Genomic DNA, 9,679 nt, shown 5'->3' on the forward strand with positions numbered 1-9,679 from the left:
AAGAGAACCCCAATAACCACCCGACATCATTAATATCTAATTACAGCCACCGATACCCCGACATCATTAATATCTGATTGCAGCCACTGATACCCCAATATCATTAATACCTGATTGCAGCCCCCACCGATACCCGCCATCCCCCCAATTCTGTGCTATTATCACCCAGTGTCCCCTATTGTCACCCCAACAGCATCGACCAGTTCAACCCCACACAACAACAACAGCCCCAGGGTCAGTCGGGGCTCAGGGGCAGCTCAGCTTCATCAGCACAATGGGACCCAAAATATCCGGATTTGGACCCAAAAAACCTGGATTTAACCCCAAAATACCCGGATTTAGACCCAAAATACCCGGATTTGACCCCAAAATACCCGGATTTAACCCCAAAATGGCGCCTCGTGCCCGGGCCCCCCCGAACCCCCCGCAGCCCCACGGCGGAAACACCGGAAGCGGACAACCGGAAACAGAACTGCACCCCCCACAGCCGGAACCGGAAATAAAAATGCGGTCTCAGTGATATCCCACAATCCCCTCTGCCGGAAGAGACGCCATTGCTCGCGAACAAAATGGCGCCCACCAAATGAGGCGTTATATCCCGCAATGCACCTGGCCGGAAGTGACGCGACTGCGCATGATCAAAATGGCGACCGCTAATTGCCACGTTATATCCCACAACGCACCATAACGGAAGCGACGTTTTGCGCATGACCAAAATGGCGACCGCCACATGCCACATTATATCCCACAACGCACCATACCGGAAGCGACATTTTGCGCATGGCCAAAATGGCGACCTCCAATTGCCTCGTTATATCCCACAATGCACCATACCGGAAGCGACGCTATTTTTCACTATAAAAATGGCGCCCGCGATTTGCCGGGACGCTGTGGGGCTAATGGGGCTCTATGGGGCTCTATGGGGTGCAATGGGGCTCTATGGGGCACTGTGGGGCTCTATGCGGCACTGTAGGGTTCTATGGGGCACTGTGGGGCTCTATGGGGTTCTATGGGGCTCTGTTGGACACTGTGGGGTTCTGTAGGGCTTCTATGGGGCTCTATGGGGCTTCTATGGGACACTGTGGGGCTCTGTGGGGCTCTGTTGGACACTGTGCGGTTCTATAGGGCTTCTATGGGACACTGTGGGGCTTTGTGGGGCTCTATGGGGCTTCTATGGGGCACTGTGGGGCTCTGTGGGGCTTCAATGGGGCACTGTCTGTCCCTATGTGTCTCTATGTGTCTGTATGGGGCTCTGTGGGGTCTCCACCATCATCCCCTCACACCACCCACATCTCTGCCCCCCACCATCACCCCATCAACATCATCAACCCCGTTACCCCCATTACCCCCATCAACCCATTACCCCCATCACCCCATTATCACCATCACCCCATTACCCCCATCACCCCCATTATCCCCATCACCCCATTATAACCCCGTTACCCCCATCACCCCATTATAACCGGTTCCTGTTCTGTCTGACCCCAATATCACCCCTTATCACATCTGATTTTTCTTCCGTTCTAACCCATATTTTATTGGTTTTCTTCCACTCTAACCCGTCTTTTCTTAATTTTCTTCCGTTCTAACCCATATTTTCTTGGTTTTCAGATGCTCTAACCCGACTTTTCTTGCTTTTCTCTTTTTAAAACCGCTCTTTTCTTGGTTTTTCTCCGCTCAAACCGACTTTTCTTGGTTTTCTTCCACTTTAACCCTGCTTTTCTTGGTTTTCATCTGCTCCAACCCGTCTTTTCTTGGTTTTCTTCGGCTCCTACACGTCTTTTCTTGATTTTCTTGCACTCTAACCCGTCTTTTCTTGGTGTTCTTCCAATCTACCCCAGCTTTTCTTTGTTTACTTGTGCTCTAACCCGGCTTTTCTTCATTTTCTTCTGCTCTGACCCGTCTTTTCTTGGTTTTCTTTGGCTCTAATCCTGCTTTTCTTGGCTTTCTTTCACTCTAACCCGACTTTTCTTGGTTTTCTACCGTTCTAAACTGTCTTTTCTCGGTTTTCTTCTGCTTTGACCCGTCTTTTGTTGGTTTTCTTCCGCTCTACCTCTGCTTTTCTTGGAATCCTGTTGCTCTAACCTGTCTCTTCTTAATTTTCTTCAGCTCTAACCTTTGTTTTCTTGGTTTTCATCTGCTTCGACCCGTCTTTTCTTGGTTTTCTTCCACTTTAACCCTGCTTTTCATCGTTTTCATTTGCTCCGACCCGTCTTTTCTTGATTTTCTTGCACTCTAACCCGTCTTTTCTTGGTTTTCTTCGGCTCCTACACGTCTTTTCTTGGTTTTCTTGCACTCTAACCCGTCTTTTCTTGGTTTTCTTCTGCTTTGACCCGTCTTTTCTTGGTTTTCTTGCACTCTAACCCGTCTTTTCTTGGTTTTCTTCCAATCTACCCCAGCTTTTCTTTGTTTACTTGTGCTCTAACCCGGCTTTTCTTTGTTTTCTTCTGCTCCGACCCGTCTTTTCTTGGTTTTCTTCTGCTCTAACCCAGCTTTTCTTGGTAGGAAAAAAGCGCAGCAAAACCAAGGATTAATGAGTTGGAGTGGAAGAAAACCAAGAAAAGCAACGTTACAGCAAATGAAAACTAAGAAAATCAGGGTTAGAGCATAAGAAAACCAAGAAAAGCTGTTCCCCCCCTCAATCATTTCTGCCCCCCATCAGCTCATAGAGCCCCATAGGGACCCACAGAGACCCATAGAGACCCATAGAGACCTCATATGCCCCCACATCTCCCCATAGACACCCTATATCCCCCCATAGACACCCCATATCACCCCTATATCTCCCCCTATAACCCCATATCCTCCCCACAGACCCCGTATATCCCTCCATATAACCCATACAACCCCATATAAACACATATAACCCCATAGGGCCCCATATCCCCCCATAGGGCCCCATAGACACCCCATATCCCCCCATAGACACCCCATAGAGCTCCACAGAACCCCATAGACACCCCATAGACCCCAACAGAACCCCATAGACACCCCATAGAGCCCCATAGACACCCCATATTCCCCCATAGACACCCCATAGAGCCCCATAGGGACCCCATAGAGCCCTATAGAGCCCCATAGACACCCCATAGAGCCCCATAGACACCCCAAAAACCTACATATAGCCCCATAGACTCCCCATAGAGCCCCATAGACACCCCATATTCCCCCATAGACACCCCATAGAGCCCCATAGGGACCCCATAGAGCCCAATAGAGCCCCATAGACAACCCATAGAGCCCCATAGACACCCCAAAAACCTACATATAGCCCCATAGACACCCCATATCACCCCTATATCTCCCGCTATAACCCCATATCCCCCCCACAGACCCCTTATATCCCTCCATATAACCCATACAACCCCATATAAACACATATAACCCCATATGTAACCCCATATAAACACATATAACCCCATATATAACCCCATATAAACACATATAACCCACATATAACCCTTCTTCATGTGGGTCCATGTGACCTCAGCGAGGAGCTCCAGCAAATACCTGCTGCCCCCCAGTGCCAGCCCTTATATGAGCCCCAGGAGGGGGCGGAGCCAGCCCTGCAGCCAATCGGATGCGTTGCCTGCACTTGGGCTGTACTGCTGTGTCCCCGCCCCATCATGGCTTCCAACCATGACTCAGCATTTCTATTATATCACCCTGATTATATCATGATATCATCGCCCCCATCACCCCCCATCGTCCCAATGTCCCCCCCATAACCCCCCATTGTCCCAATGTCCCCCCATAACCCCCCCATCGTCCCAATGTCCCCCCATTTATTGTGCTGTGGTTTCTCCTCTATCCAATAAGAACAAATCAATGTAATTACTCACCTGTTATTGTTTTGTTTTTGTCTTTGTTCCTGATTGGAGCTGTTATGTAACATCCTGATTGGGCACCTGCTGAGGGGAGGGGCCAACCCCATGTGGGGCCGTTGAGGGGCGGATTGTGATTGGTTGGAGCCTGGCTCCTCCCCTCCTTGGTTGGTATTTAAGGGCTGGGAAGGGCAGGGGGCAGCATCAGTTCCAGCTCGGTGCTCCTATGGGAGCATTGAGGGAGAGGATTCTCCTTCCTGCTGCTTTGAGCTCTGGATGCCGTATGGGATGGGACTCTGCTTGGAGATCCTTTCCTTTGGGGTCAATGGTGAGTCTTTGGCTTTGCAATGGGGTAAGGAATTGCTTCTTTATTACTGGGCTGATGTCTGCTCCTTTTGATTGCTCCTAATAGCACTTATGGATGGGGGTGAGAAGGAGCCGTATCTATTATGGATGGGGATGAGAAGGAGCCGTATCTATTATGGATGGGGGTGAGAAGGAGCCGTATTAGAGCCTCCTTCCTTTGGATGGAAGGCTCAGCCTTCACAATGGGGTGATCAATCCCTTCTTTATTGCAGGGTTTGGGGGTGTTATGGGTCACTTTGGGATGCTCCATCCCTAGAGGTGTTTGAGGCTGTGGGACCTTGGTGTGGTGGTTGGTGACTGTCCCCATAGCAGGGGGTTGAATGGAGATGGTCATTATTGTCCTCAGTGCTGATCATCATTTGATTCTATGTTCATATATTGCAGAGTATCAGCCCCAGTGTTGGATGCTATGGGACATTGTTCATCATCATCTCCATCTGGACATGGAGCCATTGGCTGCTGCTCTCTGGACTCGGTTCTACAGCCAGTTCTTCATCCATCTCATCATCTTCCCATCCACTCGGTGTCTTCATCACTTGGACATGAGGACACTGTGGGGTCCTGCATCAGAGGCCTTGGTGAAGTCTAAGTAGATGATACCAGCAGGTCTTCCTTCATCTACTGATGTATCAGTGCCATCATAGAAGTCTATAAGGTCGGTCAAGGAGGATTTGCCCTTGGTGAGGCTGTGTTGGTTCTCCATCATCACCTCCTGCCTTCAATGAGCCCTGGGTCCTTCTATGAGGATCTCCATCATCACCTCCTGCCTTCCATGAGCCCTGTGTCCTTCTATGAGGATCTCCATCATCACCTCCTGCTTCCATGAGCCCTGTGTCCTTCTATGAGGATCTGCATCATCACCTCCTGCTTCAATGAGCCCTGGGTCCTTCTATGAGGATCTCCATCATCACCTCCTGCCTTCCATGAGCCCTGGGTCCTTCTATGAGGATCTCCATCATCACCTCCTGCTTCAATGAGCCCTGGGTCCTTCTATGAGGATCTCCATCATCACCTCCTGCTTCCATGAGCCCTGTGTCCTTCTATGAGGATCTGCTTTGTGGTCATTCCCAGCACAGCAGTGGGGCCGACGGCTCAGCGGTTCCTGGGCTCATCCCTTCTACCTTCCTACAAAGGAGCGCCATGTTGGCCATGTTTCTGCTCACCAGACTGCACCCCACTGTCACCACTTCTCAGTCTGCGATGCATCTCATCTGGAACCATAGACTGTTTGATTTCAGGACCTTGGTTGGTCTTGCACTGGGTTGTTGACCTTATAAGGTCCAGTGGGGTCTCATGGGGCCCTATTGGTTCCAATGGGGTCTCATGGGGCCCTATTGGTTCCAACATCCCTCCCTACCAAACCCAAGGTGAGTGCTGTGTCTATGAGCTGCCCTGCAGATGTGGGCAGTGCCTTCATTGCCGTGTTGTGTCCCACAGGTTCCAGCAGAGCACAGAGATGTGCGGCTCCTGATGAGAGCAGTGAGGAACAGAAACCTGCATTGCCTGGACCCAGCTTTGCTGATGGTAACTCTCATCCCAGCAGGTAAGGGCAGCACACACAATTGCTTTTTACCTGTTCCATACTGAAATTGAAGGTAATGTTCCATTATTATAATGATAATATCTGCTCTCATCCTTCTGCATTCTCTTTTCCTCTGTTCTCTGCTGTTTCTCCAGCATTTCCTGCAGTGTTTCCTTTGTTCTCACTTTATGTTCTGTTCATTCTTTGGGCCTTGTTGTTCATTTTGGTGCTTCATTCCCTTCAGCCTTTCATTCCGTGTTGGAGTTCCAAGCAGTTTCCTCTGCTGCCTTGCCCTCCATCTTGATCATCTTTGCAATGTTCTATTGGGCCTTGCCCCCCATCTTGATGTTTCTTGTAGTGCCCTTTTGGGCCTTGCCCCCCATCTTGATGTTTCTTGTTGTGCCCTTTTGGGCCTAGCCCCCCATCTTGATGTTTCTTGTAGTGCCTTTTTGGGCCTTGCCCCCCATCTTGGTGTTTGCTGCAGTTTTCTCTTCAGCTTTGCCCTCCATCTTGATGTTCCTTGCAGTGTTCTTTTGGGCCTTGTCCTCATCTTGATGTTCTGCGTGATGTTCTCTTTGGCCTTGCCATCCATCTTGATGCTTTACATGACCTTTTTTGGCCCTTGCCCTCCATCTTGATGTTTTACATGATCTTTTTTGGCCCTTGCCCTCCATCTTGACGTTTCAGCAGTTCTGTTTTGGGCCTTGCCCTCTGTTTTGCAGTTCCATGCAGCGTTCTTTTAGGCCTTGCCCTACATCTTGAAGTTGTATGTGCCCTTTTGGGCCTTGTTCTCCATCTTGATGTTCCCTGCAGTGTTCTTTATGGCCTTGCTCTATCTTTCAGTTCCATGCAGCATCTTTTGGGCCTTACTCTCTGTTTCATTGTTCCCTTTGTTGTTCTCTTGGCTCTCCACGCTGTTTTCCCTTTGGCCTTTGTTCTTGGTGTTTCCTATAATGGTCTGTTTGCTGTTGCTTTTGCTTTGGCTTTCCCTTGGCTTTCCTTATTGCTTTTGTCCTTGCCTTACCCTTGGCTGCTTACTTTGCTTTTCTGTTGCAGTGTCTTTCTGTGGTTGTTCTGCTTGTCTTTGGGATTTGTGTTAATGTTTTGTTTGTGTTCATCTTGATCTGCTCCCCTGGCTTAATGCGGGTTGTAGTGATAAAGTCTGTAACCTGTATTTGTTAATGGAACTGATATTTACCTCATATTTACCCAATACTAAAGGTGTCTGTTATGATAAATGCAGCCATAAAAGTGATGCTCTGTGCTTTATGTGAAAGTCACTTTAATTATGATCGTAGTGTGGGATACAATTGTTAAACTTACTGCAAATCTAGACTTAGAAGTAGCATTAATTATATCCATAATAGCATTAATTCTATCCCTAATAGCATTAATTCTATCCCTAATAGCATTAATTCTATCCCTAATAGCATTAATTCTATCCCAGTGCCTTCATTGCCGTGTTGTGTCCCACAGGTTCCAGCAGAGCACAGAGATGTGCGGCTCCTGATGAGAGCAGCGAGGAACAGAAACCTGCATTGCCTGGACCCAGCTTTGCTGATGGTAACTGTCAGCCCAGCAGGTAAGGGCAGCACACAGCAATTTGTTTTTACTTGTTCCATACTGAGATGTGAGGTTAGTGTTTTTGACTTCATTTTTGCACTCCGTGGTGTCCTATGGGCTGTCTGTGCTTGTCCTACTGTGTTGTCTTTGTGTTTGGTCTTTGCTGTTGCTCAGTTGTTTCTTGCAGTGTTTTTCTTGCCCTCCATTTTGACATTCTTTGAGGCATTCTCTTGGGCCTTGCCCTCCATTTTGGTGTATCTTGCATCATTCTTTTGGGCTTTGCCGTCCATTTAGGCATCCATTGCATTATTCTTATGGAATTTGCCGTCCATTTAGGCATCCATTGCATCATTCTTTTGGACTTTGCTGTCCATTTAGGCATCCATTGCATCATTCTTTTGGGCTTTGCAGTCCATTTAGGCATCCATTGCATCATTCTTTTGGGCTTTGCCATCCATTTAGGCATCCATTGCATCGTTCTTTTGGACTTTGTTGTCCATTTAGGCATCCATTGCATCATTCTTTTGGACTTTGCTGTCCATTTAGGCATCTATTGCATCCTTCTTTTGGGCTTTTCAGTCCATTTTGCCATTCCTTTTCTTGTTCTCTTGGGCTTTGCCCTCCTTTTCAGTGTTCCCTGCATCCTTTTGTAGGCCCTTGCCCAATATTTTGATATTCTCTTGGGTGCTTTCTTCCATTTTGCAGTTTCCTGCATCATTTTTGTTGCGCCTTTATGTCCCTATTCCTGTTCTCTGCAGTGTTTTGTGTTGTATTATGTTCTGTTTTGATGTGTTTTGTGCTGCTCTTTTGGGTCTTGCTGTTCATTTTGGCATTCTCTGTGTTCTTCTTTTGCACTTTTTGCTCCATTTTGGTGTTTATTGTAGCAGATTATTGGGCCTTGCCCACTATTTTCCATTTTCATGTCCCTCTTGTTTCAGCCCATTGATCTAACTATCTGCTTTTCTTCCTTAGGGCCCTTATATTCCCTGGCTGATGGATGTTCCCCTTTGATGCAGCGCTCCATGCTGCCATGCAGGCATTCAATAAAGCTTTGGGGGGCTGACGATCCATCACAACAGCACATCAGCTACATGTTAGTCAATTAACCTCCATTTAATTGGAGTTAGCTTTTGAGTTAAGTTCTGTTAACCAAATTGGTTTAAGGTTTGCGTTCAGTTAACCTTACCCAAATTGGTTTTAGGTTTGACATCATGCTTAAACAAATTGGTTTTAGCTTAGTAATCTATTAACTTCACCCACATTGGGTTTTGTTTTGTAATCATTTAACTGCAACTAAATTGGTTTTTGATTTGTTGTTAATTAATCTTAATCAAATTGGTTATAGCTTTTTAATTAATTATGTTAACAAAATTGGCTTTAGCTTTCATTCAGTCATTGTTAATCAAATTGGCTTTAGTTTTGCCATTATTTTTAATTAAATTGACTTTAGTTTTGCAATCATTTAATGTTACTTAAATTGGTTGTAGCTTTACAACCATTTAAGTTTAATCTAATTGGCTGTAGCTTTGCAGTCTATCTATGTTAATTGAATTGGCTTTAGCAAAATTTTAAACTAATTGGCTTTAACTTTGCTATTATTTAACCTTAACCAAATTGGTTTAAGGTTTGATTTCAATTAATATGTGCCAAATTGGCTTTAAATTTGGCTTCAAGTTAACTCAAGTTAACTCAAGTTAACTCAAATTAACTGGCTTTATTTTTGCAATCAAATTATTTTAGCCAAATTGGCTTTATTTATCCTTGCTTACGGGGCTGGGCTAGCCCATTTTTTTTCTATCCGGGCTAACCCAGCCCCGTAACCACTATCTACGGCCTGAGGGAGCCGAGTTGCTTCCCGGCCACTCTTTGACTTGTGCCCATTTGTGGCCACTCTTTGACTCGTGCCCATTTGTGGCCATTTTGAGATTTACGCTGATTTCAGCGTGTGCAATTAATTTTTGTCAACCAAATTGGCTTTTGTTCTGGAGTCAATTAATTTCAACCCAGATTGGCTTCAGCTTTCTATTCAATCATTGTCAACCAAATTGGATTTTGCGTTGGAATCTAAATTTCTAATCCAAATTGGCTTAAGTTTTGCATTCAATTAATATCAACTAGATTGGCTTTAAATTTGGCTTCAAATTAACTCAAATTAACTCAAATTAACTCAAATTAACTCAAATTAACTCAAATTAACTCAAATTAACTCAAATTAACTCAAATTAACTCAAATTAACTCAAATTAACTCAAGTTAACTCAAATTAACTCAAATTAACTCAAGTTAACTCAAATTAATTGGCTATATTTTTGAAATCCAATTATTTTAGCCAAATTGGCTTTATTTATCCAAGCTTACGGGGCTGGGCTAGCCCATTTTTTCTCTATCCGGGCTAACCCAGCCCC

At 46.0% G+C, this 9,679-nt stretch overlaps 1 long non-coding RNA gene across 1 annotated transcript in view; it reads left to right on the top strand.

The window, feature by feature from the left end:
• Positions 1–3,940: 3,940 nt before the first annotated feature.
• The window catches only part of LOC146752641 (uncharacterized), a 6,660-nt gene continuing 921 nt past the window's right edge, over positions 3,941–9,679 (top strand). The window contains exons 1-3 of the long non-coding RNA XR_014940521.1: positions 3,941–4,152; positions 4,575–5,733; positions 7,189–9,679. The exon at positions 7,189–9,679 is cut by the window's right edge and continues 921 nt beyond it. This is a non-coding gene — a long non-coding RNA (uncharacterized LOC146752641). The remainder of the gene's footprint in view (positions 4,153–4,574; positions 5,734–7,188) is intronic.

This window comes from Coturnix japonica, unplaced genomic scaffold (genome assembly GCF_054131305.1).
Source record: "Coturnix japonica strain WE unplaced genomic scaffold, WE-NBRP24 Scf043, whole genome shotgun sequence".
In the NCBI taxonomy this organism is placed as follows: Eukaryota; Metazoa; Chordata; class Aves; order Galliformes; family Phasianidae; genus Coturnix; species Coturnix japonica.